The following is a 14873-nucleotide window of genomic DNA, read 5'->3' as shown; positions in this document are numbered from 1 at the left end:
GGTTTGAACTTTTTATTAATGCAAAGTTACAATAAAATGTTAACATATTACATTGCATATTACTTATTCAGGATCAGGTTAATATTCATAGAACCCGACTAAAGGAGCTGGCTTGCTGGCTGGGGAGCCCTCCTCCATTCAGAAATGTGGTCACCCATCTTTTTGGCACTTCTCTTGTGTACATACTTGGTGTGAAAGCTTTTCCATTACAAGGACAGTCCACATTACTATACCAGAATTCCATAGGGGAAGTCACATTTTTCAAATAATATGCAATATGAAGTTTTGCTGCTAACAATAAAAAGGAATTAATTTGTCTTTCTGTTTTACGTAAGCAGATTAGGGGATCTCTGGGAAGCTGGCCCTTTTCTTATACGGTTAATCTCTTTAATAATTTCCTCTGCAATCCATCGAATTTCTGGACACAACCACCACATGTGCAAGTATGTTCCCCTATCCCTGCAATCCCTCCAACAGAGTGCCTCCCTAGTAGCAAAAATACAGTGAATCCTAACTGGAGTCAATTACCAACTATACAGTCATTTGTAAAAGTTTTCTTTGTGAGCTACACAAATTGAAAATATATATCTGCTTTCCCATATAGAGACCCATTCATCTAGATCAATTTCTTTGTCCAGATCTCTCTATCTTTTCATCAGGGTTGTTTTCCTATCAACATCTTTTTCAATCAAAATTGAATACATCTTAGAAATTAAACCCTTTGTTCCAGCTTCCACCTGGGTCAACTCCTCAGATATGTTTAAAGATCAAGATAGAACTGTCTTGTATCCAGATTTCACAATAAGGTGTTTTGACTTATAAATACTGATACAGGATCTTTCTAATATTTACTTTATTACATATGTCTTGGTATGATGATAAATCAGGACCCTGGAACAGCAGTCCAAATTGAGGAATATCAGCTCTTACCCAGAATGAATAATCACTTTGATATTTCCTAAAAATACATTCATGATTATTAATGAAAATAGCTAAGGGAGAGGGCTTGGCGACAGGAATTTTAAAAAGCTACGGTGGGCTGGATGAATGGGTGGCTTTTATTTTTGGTGATCTAAATTTCTTTTGAACCCAACCGTTACTATAAATATACCTCTAACCCGATATAACACTGTCCTCAGGAGCCAAAAAATCTTACTGTGTTATAGGTGACTATGCGTTATATCAAACTTGCTTTGATCCGCTGAAGTGCACAGCCCTGCCCCCCTGGAGCGCTGCTTTACCACGTTATATCTGAATTTGTGTTATATCGGGATAGAGGTGTAATTGTATTTGGGCTACAGTCTTATTTGAGCTTTACCCAGTGTTTGGATGGTCTGTTAATCCTGTTGATCATATCTTTTAATTGCGGTGCACAATAATAAGAAGCCAAATTAGGGAATGCTCATCCACCTGACTTTGTAGATTTACACAGAACTTTAGAACTCACCCTTTGTCTTTTATGAGTCCCATATGAATTTTAATAGTGCATCTTGATCTGTTTTTAAATGTCATGTTGGGGATACCAGTAGGGGAATGCACTGAAACAAAAATAGTAACTTGGGGAGGACATTCATCTTTACTGAGGCTACACTATCTAGCCAAGAAATTTCATATTTGTTCCATTTCTCCAAATCTTTTATTTTATGCCACAGTGGAAGGTAATTAGCTTTAAAAAGATGTTTGTTTCTCCACAATATTTATTCCTAAATATTTTCAAGATTCCTTTACCCATTTAAATTTATATAGGTGACAACAGTTTGTTTTGACCTTTGGGAATATTAATTTCTAAAATTCCAGATTTATCAGTTTTTGATGCCTGATTCCGGCTCAAATTCCAACACCAGCTGTTCTATAATTTTTAATTATGCTTCTGGATCCTGCAAATATAATAGGATATTGTCAGCATATAACAGCACTTTTTGTTCTAAACTTGAAGACATCTTTACCAAGGGGCTGTTTCTCTCATGTATTGCAAATGACTACATTGCCAGAATAAACAATGGAGGGGCAACCCTGTCTTATACCCCTAGACAAATTAAAAGGAGGAGATTGAAGTATACAGGCCAATATATGAGTATAAAACTGGTTTCCAAAATCTGTCTGAGGTTCTCCCACTGCAAAGATTGATGGTTTCTCAACATCCAACAAAAGCAGTGCATAAGAATAATTGCTAAAATTAACACTATAGATGAAATTCAGAGTTCTTCTGACATTACCAGAGATGCCTGCCAGCAATGAACCCACCCAGGGTGAACACATTTGGGCAAGATGACACTCAGTCTGTTTGCTAGCACCTTGGCGTAAACTTTAACATTTGTATTAATTAAAGAAATAGATCAGTATGATTCACAGTTGGCAAGACCTTTTCTTTGTTTAGGAATGACCACAATTTTTGCTGCTTTCCATGAATCTGGAATCTTGTTCCTCTGCAATCTTCAGTTAAAATAGGGATCAACACTTGCTTTTGGAGCTCTGTTATACTCCCCAGAAAACATATTGGGACCTGGAGGTTTATTAGATTTTAAATTCTTAATTACAGTTTCTACAGCAATTTACCAATCAAGAGCTGCCAAATCCTCCTCAGAGGTGAGGTAGCCTCACACTTCTCCATTACTGTTTATAAATTCAGGATTTGGATGTTCTGAAGTGTACAAAGTGTGGGAAGAGTTAACTAAGATTTCAGCAATCTGTTTAATGGCAGTTATTAAATCTCCTTTTTTATTTCTAATCAGAGGGATGGCTGACTTAACAGTTTCTTTTTAAAAAAACTTTCTGGCTAAAGACCTATCAGTTTTATTGTCCTTTTCATAATAATTTTTGGGGGGAGGGATAGCTCAGTGGTTTGAGCATTGGCCTGCTAAACCCTGGGTTGAGAGTTCAGTCCTTGAGGGGGCCACTTAGGGATCTGGGGCAAAATCAGTACTTGGTCCTGCTAGTGAAGGCAGGGAGCTGGACTCAATGACCTTTCAGGGTCCCTTCCAGCTCTATGAGATAGGTATATCGCCATATATTATATTTATTATTATAAGCTTGTCTTTGTTTGGGAGCATATTCGTTGGTTACGGTGAGAAGTTTACCTTTCAAGGACCCCTTAATTAAAATATAACTGCCCTCTGTATAAGTTGTACTGCAACAATAAAAGGGAAGTGTTTAGCCAAGTGTTGCCAATCCTTTTCTACTAGATTGCCCTCTAGAGACATATGGTAGATATGTCCAAGCAGTATTCAATTTATCATTTTTCTTCAAGTGAGCTTCCAACAAATAGATTATACTAGGAAAATCCTCTTTCAGTGAGCAGAATACCCTTTTCCTTGTGTTGGATTTTTGTTCAGCCCCTTAGTGTTAATAGTCATGACATTAGCAAACTCTCCCATGAGTATCAAGTCTGCTCTCGCCCGGTGTGTTACCCTTTGCTAAAATCAGTGACATGTACATCCCGCCCCCCCCCCCCTTCCAGATGCCAGGTCTCTATTACATTTGCACCTCTTCTTTAGATAGGACATTTTAGAAAGAGTTCATATTAGACACACCAGTAATTTTAAAACTCACACATGTTGCTTTCTCTTTTTAAAAACCTATATTGTGGTACCATAATCCTGAATCTGACTTGCTGTAAATTTTTTAATTGAACCCTGTTTTTATTAATGTTTTCTATTAAGACACATAACAATATTTAATATCTCTCTTTGTTCTCTTATCCCGTTTCCCTCCCTCCCTCCGCATTCCGCCACGGCCACCTGGTCCCTTGAAGCCTGGCCTTTGGTTAATTCTCCTATCAGCATATTAATTCTGTGCTGGGGTGTGTGGGGAAGTGTAGAGTGTGTGTGTGTGTGTGTGTGTGTGTTAAGAACCAAGCCTTATCTAAACTGATCAAACATCTTTCTAACACTAGGTGTTAGGAGATTATTATACCATCAATAACTTCACATATTCTTAAAATTTTCCACTCTACCTGACCCTTCTCCAATCAATATAAATTTTAGAATGTTTGTGATAACTCTGAAGTCAAACTTACTTCATTGGTGTGATCTGATTCTCCTATTTCATTATTAACTTTTGTTATAATCTAATATAAATAATAGTAAATTAACTATATTATACTCCGTAAGCATGCTATATCCACATAAGCTATCCTGAGTGCTATCCAGCCCATCTTCCATTCCATCTATTCCTTTTTTCATTATAACCACATGGATAGAATATCCATGTATTCATTTTGTTCTTCTGGATCTAGACGGTTTATTCTGATTTCACAGTCCGTCCTTTTGTCTTGACAATATCTTTTTGAGCTGTTCAGGTTCTCTTTGATCTCACTGATTCCTAGTGATTTCTGGGAAAGCCTTTGACCCTATTCAGATTGTTCTGGAATTGATTTACCCATTCCCATTTTTGTAAGAATCTGTTCCCCTTTTTTTGGATCTGAGTTAGACGCATAGGTCCTTCCATTTAAAGAACAGTCTAAATGGGAACCCTGATTATATTGTTCTATCCAAGAAGTGTGGTCACCTGGTATAGTTCTCTTTGATTTTTGAAGGTTGAGGTTACCAGATATGGGAAAATTTGTATGGGTTGGTTAAGAATCATCAGAGAGTCAGCTCTCTCCCTCGTTGCCCTGAGAAATTTATCCTTTTAGCCTGGAGCTTGCTGGGAGCCTGGGGAAAAGGGATCTGTGAGCCCTCCCAATATGAGTACGATAAATATTGCCCAGTTTTAATATGTCATGGGAAATATTGTCCACATGTCCAACAGATTTTTTCCTTCAGTCTCCTCTGGAATATATTTAATCCTTAAGTAATTCTTGTATTCTCTGTTTTCCATGACCTCCAGCTTTAATTCTATTTTTTCCTCTTTGTTCAGTAGTTTCAGTTTTTTCAGTTAGATTAATAATGCTGTCCAATTGGTTCTTTAATCCTGCTTCCACATCTAATATGTTCCCATTAATTTCATTTTTGTATCTTTTTTGTAAGCCTGGAACTCTTCCTTCCTGTCCTTATTCATCTTTTTGATTTCTTACAGCAGGTCCTTCCAGTCAGCCTCAGTGACTGGTGGTTCTCCACCTGCCTCCATTAATTTGTTTGTTGGCAGGAAAGTTACTCTCTTGTTTTGGGATGGGGAGGGGAAAAGGATTTCTTTTGGAGGATTTTGGAGGATCCTCTATTGGAGGATTTCTTTCTTTTCCCAGACATCTAGATTTTGTCTTTTCTCCTTGCCTGTTGTGCCTCTTTCAAGATGACTGCTACCACACTCCCTCTGTTTGTCTGAGCTTTCCAAAATGGCCACTGCTATATTTCCTCCCCCAGCCACAATAGTATAATTTTATTTTATTTAAATCTTTTTGCACTCACCCACTCTCTGCACAGGATAAGGAATCCAGTTCAGTGTCTCCAGGCTCAGAGTCATTTTAGTATGTTCTTTAGGCTGATTGCCCTGGATTCTGTTGCTGTGTTTTCTCTCCCAGAGCCTGGGATCTGACAGCTCTCTTCAGCCTTCTTTTATTTTTCTTCTCAGAACTGGCTCCATGGGTATAGTGATTCATATTTAAAGCACAGAACAGTGGCTTCACGTTGGCTTGGTCATTTTTATCATCTTAAATTGTTTTCATTGATTCCCCCTTTCTTGCAGAGAACTGCATTAACCCAGCAACCCTGTATTCTTCTCCCCACCCCCCAGTTTTGTTTCTCAAGGCTGCAGCTTTGGAGGACTAACTGGAACTGTGGTGCTTTGCATTATGTAACTTTCTCTTCTGTGTCCTCCTGTTAGTACACAGCTGGTTAACTGCTTCTTGCATACGTGACATAATGTGGAATTTATGGCAAATGAAATAAATGTTTTCCCAGTACAAAGCTGGTAAAAACCAGACTTCAACAGATTTTGCTGTGGATGCTGAATTTTTCTTCCCGTCCAACACCACGTTCGATTTAGCAGGAGGTCCAGTTCTCATTGTCTGGTGTGTGTGCTTTTTGAAGACCATCAAAAATTACTTGTGCATAGATTTCAGAACCAAACACAAATTAAATTTAAACTTGAAATTTAAACATGCAGTGAGTGCATGGGAGGTATCAATTGGTGTCGGGTGTTGATTCCAAGGGAACAGAGAAGAGAAGCTTGTTCTGTTGGATTGCTAATGTGAGTTGCTCCTACAGCCAGCTATGTTCACAGTCGCAACAGGAGGAAGTAGGGAGATGGGTAATATTCCTTGCATATGCAGCAGCACAGTGGAGGGGTCGATTTGGGGTCCTGAAGCTTGCCCCACCTGCACTGATCCTCTCCTCTGCCATATCCTCCTGAATTAGTCTGGTGTACCCCAGGTTGGGGGAACACTACATTAGGCTCTCTTAAGAGATTGCCAATATGGCTGCCAATTATTGTCACTTGTGATGGGAACGTTTGCCAATGTGGCGCTGCACAAAACGTGCATACAAGGCACAGCACACAGTAAGCCTGGTATGACAGTGACTTATAGTCACTGTAACTTTGTCCGTATTCAAACCAGCTTATCCAAAGGGAAAGGGCTTGTTCCTTAGTGCAAATCCCTGGGATATTCAGTCCCAACCAAAATGGAACATACTAGAGCAAGTTGAAACAGTTCCTGTAGTGCTCTAAGTACTCTACCCAAATGGAAAAAGTCACAGAAGTGCTCAGTGATTTTTAACAGCAAAGAACTGTGGTGATGTAAGAAATTTCCTAGGGCAGGCATGCTTTATGGTTGAGTAATTTATTAGATTTTCAAAATGCAGGCTGTACTCAGGGTACAGGTGAGCAGAGTTGGGTGCACTGTGGAGACACTGGCTTGATTTCCAGACTGTTGAAATTTGCATCACCAGCACAGTAATCTGCAGTGAGTTGACTGATGGAGGTAAAGGTCTGCTACTTGAATGGTTGCTCCACAGAGCTCTTACTTTTAAACCAGATGGCTTCATTATTGTTACTGATAGTGACACCCACCAATGGCTTTAGTGGTTTTGATATGTGAAGGAGCATGGACGAAAATCTAAACGTACGAATAAATAATTTTGATAGAAAATTTGGAGAAAAACTTGGTAGTACAGATTTCTGGCCCTTCTTAATACGATGATTTGTATAGAATTCTAGTTGCTGGAAGCCCAGGGTGATTCACAACCTTCCTACTTCAGAGTTTTGTAGATTCATAAAACATGTTCATGAGCCATAATATTCCAGATCCCTGAGGCAGAAGTATTTGCTTCAGTAATTCTGTATGGGTCAGCAGTTCTGTTTTCTGGAGTGAGTTCAAAGTAATCTTTTTGGCATGTTCATATGTTTTTCGATGAAAAGCTATTAGGCGTTTATTTAGGATGGTGCATTCATTCAAATATGCTGTAGAAGAGATACTGCTTTACTCTTAGAAAGTTTCCTTGTTCAGGAGATACTCATACCTGTTACATATTTTATTGTGTGCTTAATCCTAATCTATGAAGACAATGCTGTTTACAGTGTTCTTTATCATGTGAAGGAATATTTTAAGGCTTTGTGTTTTGGAGGAAGCTGAAGTATTAGGTTGCTTTGCTGGAATAATAAATCCTTGTTGATCACTTCTCCTATGCACACTTGACATAACTGCTCTTGCCTCTTCTGGCATGATAGAGAGTCTCCAGAGAATTAAGTAAAAATTCAATGACTGTCTGTTAAACAAGAGACTAGAGGAGGGACATTTTGCACCTGAGAACCTTGCTACAAGAGACAACCCAGGGCAAAACCTCGTAGTTTACTTCAGAGTTCATATTTGATAAGCAGAAATATTCAAACTGCTATGGAAAAAATAAGGATTATAAGGATTTAGTCAAAAATGATTCTTGAGAAAAACCTAAAATTCAATTTTTCCTCTTCTGTGCTTCATTCAGAGATACCCAGACACACACATGTTACATTTCTGGTCTATAAATATAATCTGAAAGTTTGTTTGTTTTTAATTGAAAGCCTTTTAAAAAGGTTTTAATGTAGCTGGGGAACAAAGGCAAAAAAATATAATAGAAAGCGAAACTGAGATTTTGATGTGGACTGTTGAGCTTCTGGGTTTGTCATACAGTTAGAAAGTCCTCCAGGACTTTTGCATTAAAAGCATTGCATTATTATTTTCCAAGTAATCCTTAAATTATGAAATCAGAAATTGATAATCTTGCAGTGCCAATGCTCTTCTTCAGATGCTGCTCTGAAATTATTTGAAGATGGCTGCACCTGTATCTTAGCTGTTCAAAGTGATTTCCTTCCTAAATTCAGCTTTCCTTCAAAAAAATGAATGGCATAGGAGTAGTTCCATGTAGATGGCAAATTTAAAACGTATATCTGCATTCTGAATAACACACAGAGCAAGCAGCCCAAATAATGCTGCTTCATTGCACTAGCTTTTATAAATGAATTAACTTTTAATAATTGCTGAAGACTCATAGAATATCAGGGTTGGAAGGGACCTCAGGAGGTCATCTAGTCCAACCCCCTGCTCAAAGCAGAACCAATCCCCAGCTAAATCATCCCAGCCAGGGCTTTCTCAAGCCTGACCTTAAAAACCTCCTAAAGAAGGAGATTCCACTACCTCCCTAGGTAACCCATTCCAGTGCTTCATCACCCTCCTAGTGAAAAGCTTTTTCCTAATATCCAACCTAGACCTCCCACACTTCAACTTGAGACCCTTACTCCTTGTTCTGTCATCTGGTACCACTGAGAACAGTTTAGATCCATCTTCTTTGGAACCTCCTTTCAGGTAGTTGAAAGCAGCTATCAAATCCCCCTCATTCTTCTGTTCTGCAGACTAAACAATCCCAGTTTCCTCAGCCTCTCCTCATAAGTCATGTGCTCCAGACCCCTAATCATTTTTGTTGCCCTTCGCTGGACTGTCCCAGTTTTTCCACATCCTTTTTCTAGTGTGGGGCCCAGTAATGGACGCAGTACTCCAGATGAGACCTCACCAATGCCGAATAGAGGGGAATGATAACGTCCCTCATTCTGCTGGCAGTGCTCCTACTTATACAGCCCAAAATGCTGTTAGCCTTCTTAGCAACAAGGACACACTGTTGACTCGTATCCAGCTTCTTGTCCACTGTAACCCATAGGTCCTTTTCTGCAGAACTGCTGCCTAGCCAGTCGGTCCCTAGTCTGTAGTAGTGCATTGAATTGTTTGGTCCTAAGTGCAGAACTCTGCACTTGTCCTTGTTAGACCTCATCCGATTTCTTTTGGCCCAATCCTCTAATTTGTCTAGGTCCCTCTGTATCCTATCCCTACCCTCCAGAGTATCAATCATTTCTCCCAGTTTAGTGTCATCAGCAAACTTGCTGAGGGTGCAATCCACGCCATCCTCCAGATCTTTAATGAAGATACTGAACAAAACTGGCCCCAGGACCAACCCTTGGGGCACTCCGCTTGTGACCGGCTGCCAACTAGACATGGAGCCATTGATCACTAATCATTGAGCCCGATGATCTAGCCAGCTTTCTAGCCACCTTTATAGTCCATTCATCCAGCCTATATTTCTTTAACTTGCTAGTAAGAATACTGTGGGATCTATGGTTTAAGAAAAATGTATGTGGAAGGAGTTCTCTAAAATCTTATAGCATAATTGGAAAAACACTATTGCTGCAGTGCACGATCGTAATGAGGTCTCCTCCAAAGTAAAGTTACCTGTGATGTCATACTACTCTGAAATCCGTTTTCTTTCATCTTAGTACAACTCACTCAGCCACTATACATTCCTTAGCTCCCACGCACTGCTTGTGACGGGTCTGGGCCCTTTGGAGGATTAACTGAGTGCTAGGGATTAACTGAGTCAAGCTGTTCTGCCAGCTTGGGTCCCTTTTACCTGGCCTTGCTGGGTTAGGCTCACAAGCCTCTTCCAGCCAATCACACAGGCAGGGCCATACCCAGCTGCACAGAGAGACAGAGATACACTCTGGAAAGATTCAACCTTTGGGGCTTGCTCCAACACTCTGATGCCCAGTCCCTTCAAGGGATACAAATCCAAAGGTTTTATGAAATTCACCTCTGCCCTCAATGTGGAAGGAGATATGCACAAGTTCTCCACCCTCCCTCCCTCCATTAGAAATAGCATAAACTGGGTTATATTATAAACAAGCAATAAGTTTATTAATTACAAAAGGTGAATTTTAAGTGAATATAAGAGATAAGACAGAACTAAGCAGATTACTGACCAAATAAAGCAAAATGTGCAAGCTAAGATCAAGATACTTAAGGAACAGGTTACAAAATGTAAATTGTCATCCTAAATGTTGTTTTAGGCAGGTTACAAAGTTTCTGTGGTTCAGAGTTCCAGTTGTATTGCTTTTCAGACTGGACCCCTGTCTCAATCTGGACTCCCGGCCCTCCTTCCCTTCAGGTGGCTTTAGCAGTCTTCCTTCTTTGGCCAATAGGCCATGGAGAGGAGGAATCCCCTTTCCCTTCCTCACCACCCTTAAATAGGGTTTACATAAGGTGGGAAGCCTTTGTTTCCCAAACTCAACCCCCCTTTCCTTCCAGTGGAAAGTTATAAGAAGTCCCAGGTTTAGTATCAGGTGACAAGACTCGTGTCTCTGCAGGACTGTGGCAGCCATTGCTCGCAGGTGGTCTCCAGCGTCCACAGGCAGACTGAGCTCTTTCACAGTCCATTGTCTCTGCTAGTGGCCCATTAGCCCTGTCTGGCTTTTCCATTGTTGTACCTGAAGCACTGGTTGGGGGCGACACCCAAAGTAACACATTTGAAATATAAATATTTAGTTAATATTCCTAACTTCAGATACAGAAGTGATACAAGCATACAAATTGGATAATCACATTCAGTAAATTATAACTTTTTTCAAATGATCTCTCACATAAGCCATCTTGCATAAAGTACATCTGTTACGTCATATTCATATCATCATCATATTTTCACAAAGAGTTTGGAATGAAACATCACACAGCCTATTATCTCTGTTGTGTTTGGAATGGAAATGGGGAATTGGCCTGTCTTTTGATTTCCCCCCTTCAAACCTGAAGCTGAGTCAAGTGTATGTTTAAGTTCCTGGTGGTTTATTGCTGGAAGAACCCCATCTTATTTAAATCATTAGCTAGAATAAGTGCTTGGATTATTCCACTTAGCTCAGAAGTAATCCACATTCCCATTCATGAGCTGGGACCGGAAGGGCTTTAGATCTTCTTAAAAGTTGAAAGAGGGCGTGTTCTCTTTTTTGTATAATGTGTGGGAGAACAGGGCTGGGACCTACCAAAGGAAGAGAGCTTCAGGTACAAGTATAAGGTTTAATCGAGGGAGAGAATTTCCTTCTTCCTTGTTTGATTGAAACAAAAATGTAGCAGGAAGTCAGTCATTTCATCTTTCAAGCAGTGTTTACCAAGTGCATCGGCATTGTCTGTTTAAGACTGGATACACAGTGTGTTTAGCACTGGAAATGTGCTGCAGTGGGACTGACTGGTTACTTCTGGGTTCTGTTCTAACTCTGCCACTGCCTCATTGTGTGACCTCAATCAAGTCTCACAACCTCTGTCCCAGTATATCCAGAGAACTTTTTATAGATTTTAACTGACAGTTATGGCAATTTTCTGCAGTATCTTGAATAACCCTTATTGAATTAAATTTAAGTATCTTGAAAGCTCATTGTATTAAAAATGCAAATGTTTGTCTTATTGTGGGATTGTATGTCATTTGTCTAGGAGACATGACTAATGTAAACTTTGGGAAGCGTTATGAGCTTTGAAGCCTTCTTTTAAACAAATATGAACGTGTTAGTTTAGTAGGTTTCCTTGGGAAGTGGGGAATGCAAATGCCCACTTCCACCCCATTTGTAGCTTCTCCATGGGGAGATGATCTTTGTCTACAAATGACCTATTTCCACCGTCAAAAGGCCCAAATGACATAAAGGAGTAACTCTCAGGTTCATGGGTGTTCTTGTTCTGAGCATAGTTATGAACTTGTGGACTGTTCATTGGCCAGAGCACTTGTTGGAGTCAGGGCGATTTCTCTAGTAAGCTTATTTGTATGCTTGTAGGTTCTTTTATTGTTGTTGTTTTTTCTGTAATGCTTTTGCCTTAAGAATAAATGTATTTCCTTAGAAAGAGCTTTGTGGCAACTTAACTGTATTTAGAAGGAGTTGTGTGGAATTATGCTGTTTACTACCTCTAAGGAGAAAAGTAAAGCTGGTTGGCTTAGTCAGTATGACTTTGCGGGGAAATTTGCAGTGTAGCCATGGAGCTATGCAGCCAGGAAGTACCCTGTTCAGGACAGGGAGAGATACGTGTCTCTGCTACAGAGAGGCAACAGCTGCAGTGCTGGAACCCTACGAATAGGTGCCCTTGCAGGACCATAGAGGGGGAATACAGGTGCAGTTGTCCCCAGATGCGACTAACCATTTTTAAAATTGTATAATACTGACCCATATTTCAGGGGGAGTTGAGACTTCAGGGATCTTTGATTGCTTTTTAAAATTGTATTACTGTATACCTTATTTTTTATGCTCTACTTTGTATAATTAATCACCTTTTTTCTAGTTGTTGGATTTAGATACTCCCTCTGCAGAAATATATGATGAGTGTAGGTAATGCAAGTAATAATGACTACCTACTGAAATAAAGACTTTAAGGTAAAACATATATCCTGCTCATAAAAACTGTGATGAAATGAGTGTCAAAACAGGTTAGATTAGTATACTGTTTTCTGGCAAAACCACAGTAGACGAAAACGACAGTATAGCAATTAGGCTAGGTGAAGAAGAGACCATGTTCAGCTCTGATGTTGGGCAACATATACCAGTACATGTAAATAAAAAATCTATTCAATTGACTTCAGTAAAACAGATTTATTTTAAAGTATGTAATTCTTTAGTAAGTCCTAAAGGGCAAATTCTGTCCCCTGATAAATGCATATGGGAACAGTTTGTGCATAGCTAAAGACGATGTGGACCCTAATTTATTAAAACTCAAAGCACATAAAGCCTAGGATTTTCAAAGCAGTCTAAGGGAGTTAGGTGCCCAAATCCCACTGAATTTGTATCCCTTACGTGCCTTTGAAAATCCAGACAAAATCTCATTTGTTTTTCATTTTGATGGTGTTTATAGACTGCATTTCTTTCAGCTTTGGATAGATTAGACTGGTCTGACTTTCTGGGCTCCTACACTAGCACACCAAAATATTTATTTTTTTCAGTGTAAGTAACACATTTTCATGAGTAGTAAAATTTAGTTATTTAATAAGACTGCCCCTTATTTTTACAACGTCTAATTTTACAGTTTGCATTACCTGGCAGAGTGTGCTTTTAACATAATAGTAAAGTTAATAATTTTTCAACACATAATTTTAATTAGGAAAAAAGGTCTGATTCTTTTCAAGAATACAATTAATGGAATGCCCCCTGTGATGGGTTGTCACTCCCAGGATAAAGTCTGGAAGCAGATGGAACCAGTGTCTCCCTTAACCATTCAGCTGGGCTGGTCCCTCTCACACTGCTCTTCTAGTGATTCAGCCAGCCTCTCCAGGCCATGTTATCACCCAACATGACAGCAGGTGGCATCACACACCCAACTGAGCTACCTGAGTACTTTACCTAAGCCACTCAAGGATAGACAGACAAAACAGCAGCCAATTTCCTCGCTCCCTGGCCTTGCATCCTTGCTAGAATATAAACCTAGTATTATACCATCTTGCACTGCACAGAGATCTGTACAATGCAAGCTCATTAATATAGTTCGCTTTCCCATTGATGTGTGAAATATATGCACAACAAGCCTGTGTTAACCAAGCTGAGATTTTCCCAGACACTTCACTTAAAGACACACTGATTAACATAAAACAAGTTTATTAACTACAAAAAGATGTTAAGTGACAGCAAACAGATCAAACAGCAAACGGATTACCTAGCAAATAAATAAAAAACTGCAAACTAAGCCTAATATACTAGAAAGATAGGATTTGAATTAGCAATATCTCATCCTGACTGATGATACAAGCAGTCCACCAAATTTCCATACACAGGCTAGAAATCCCTTTAACCTCGGACCAGCACTTGCCCCAGTTCAGTCTTTGTTCCTCAGGTGTTTCCAGGTGTTCCCTTGTGTGGGGAGTGAGACCCTGAGATGATGTCACTCCCCAGTTTGTGCAAAAATACAGGTACCAGAATGAAGTTCAGTGTCATGTGGTCTGGTCACATGCCCTTGTGTGCCTTGCTGAGTCATAGCAGCGGATACTCATTGGCTGGCTGAAATGTTCAGAGGAATGCTAAGCTCTTCCATGGTCCATTGTCTTTGTTGATGAGCCATTATCGTACCTGAAAGACTAGTTGTGGATGTTACCTAGAGTAAGCACATTTGAAATACAAATACATTGTCAGTATTCATAACTTCAGATACAAAATTGATACATGTACAGAAATAGGATAATCATATTTGGCAAATCATAACTTTTTCAATGCACCTCACATGACTGATCTTGTACAAAAAGGATAATAATTATGCCATAATCATATAATCACTGTGATGAATATGGGGTTCAGTGTCACCCCCCCATTCCTCCCTCACCAGAATTGCAGGAAATATATTAATCAAGCACTGTTAATGAAATTATATACCCATAACTATATTCCTCAATCTGAGTTCTGAAGTTTTTCATCTTGTCAAGAATTGCAATCCACAACTGAAACAAGGGGAAGGCAGACGTGCAGTGCTGAGACTGCATATACATTTCTTCTAACTGTGGAGCTCTTAATGTTCATATAGTCAATGGAGAACAAAATGGATGCCAAACTTGCTTGGGTCTGTTTGAGCGTGGGTTCAACCTATCTAAAGACGAACAAACCTCCTGTGCTTTCAAGAAGCCTTGAGTGCTGGCTTAGTCACTTTCTGTGATTTGATGATTGGAGCTCTTCACTAATGACCTTGTATG

General features: G+C 39.5%; 1 protein-coding gene across 5 annotated transcripts in view; it reads left to right on the top strand.

Moving 5' to 3' along the window:
* MAGI3 (membrane associated guanylate kinase, WW and PDZ domain containing 3) overlaps nucleotides 1-14873 on the top strand; it is a 226513-nt gene that overhangs the window by 145961 nt on the left and 65679 nt on the right. The window lies entirely within an intron of this gene.

This window comes from Gopherus flavomarginatus, chromosome 5 (genome assembly GCF_025201925.1).
Source record: "Gopherus flavomarginatus isolate rGopFla2 chromosome 5, rGopFla2.mat.asm, whole genome shotgun sequence".
Lineage (NCBI taxonomy): Eukaryota > Metazoa > Chordata > Testudines > Testudinidae > Gopherus > Gopherus flavomarginatus.
This window is presented reverse-complemented; position numbering and strand designations above follow the sequence as displayed.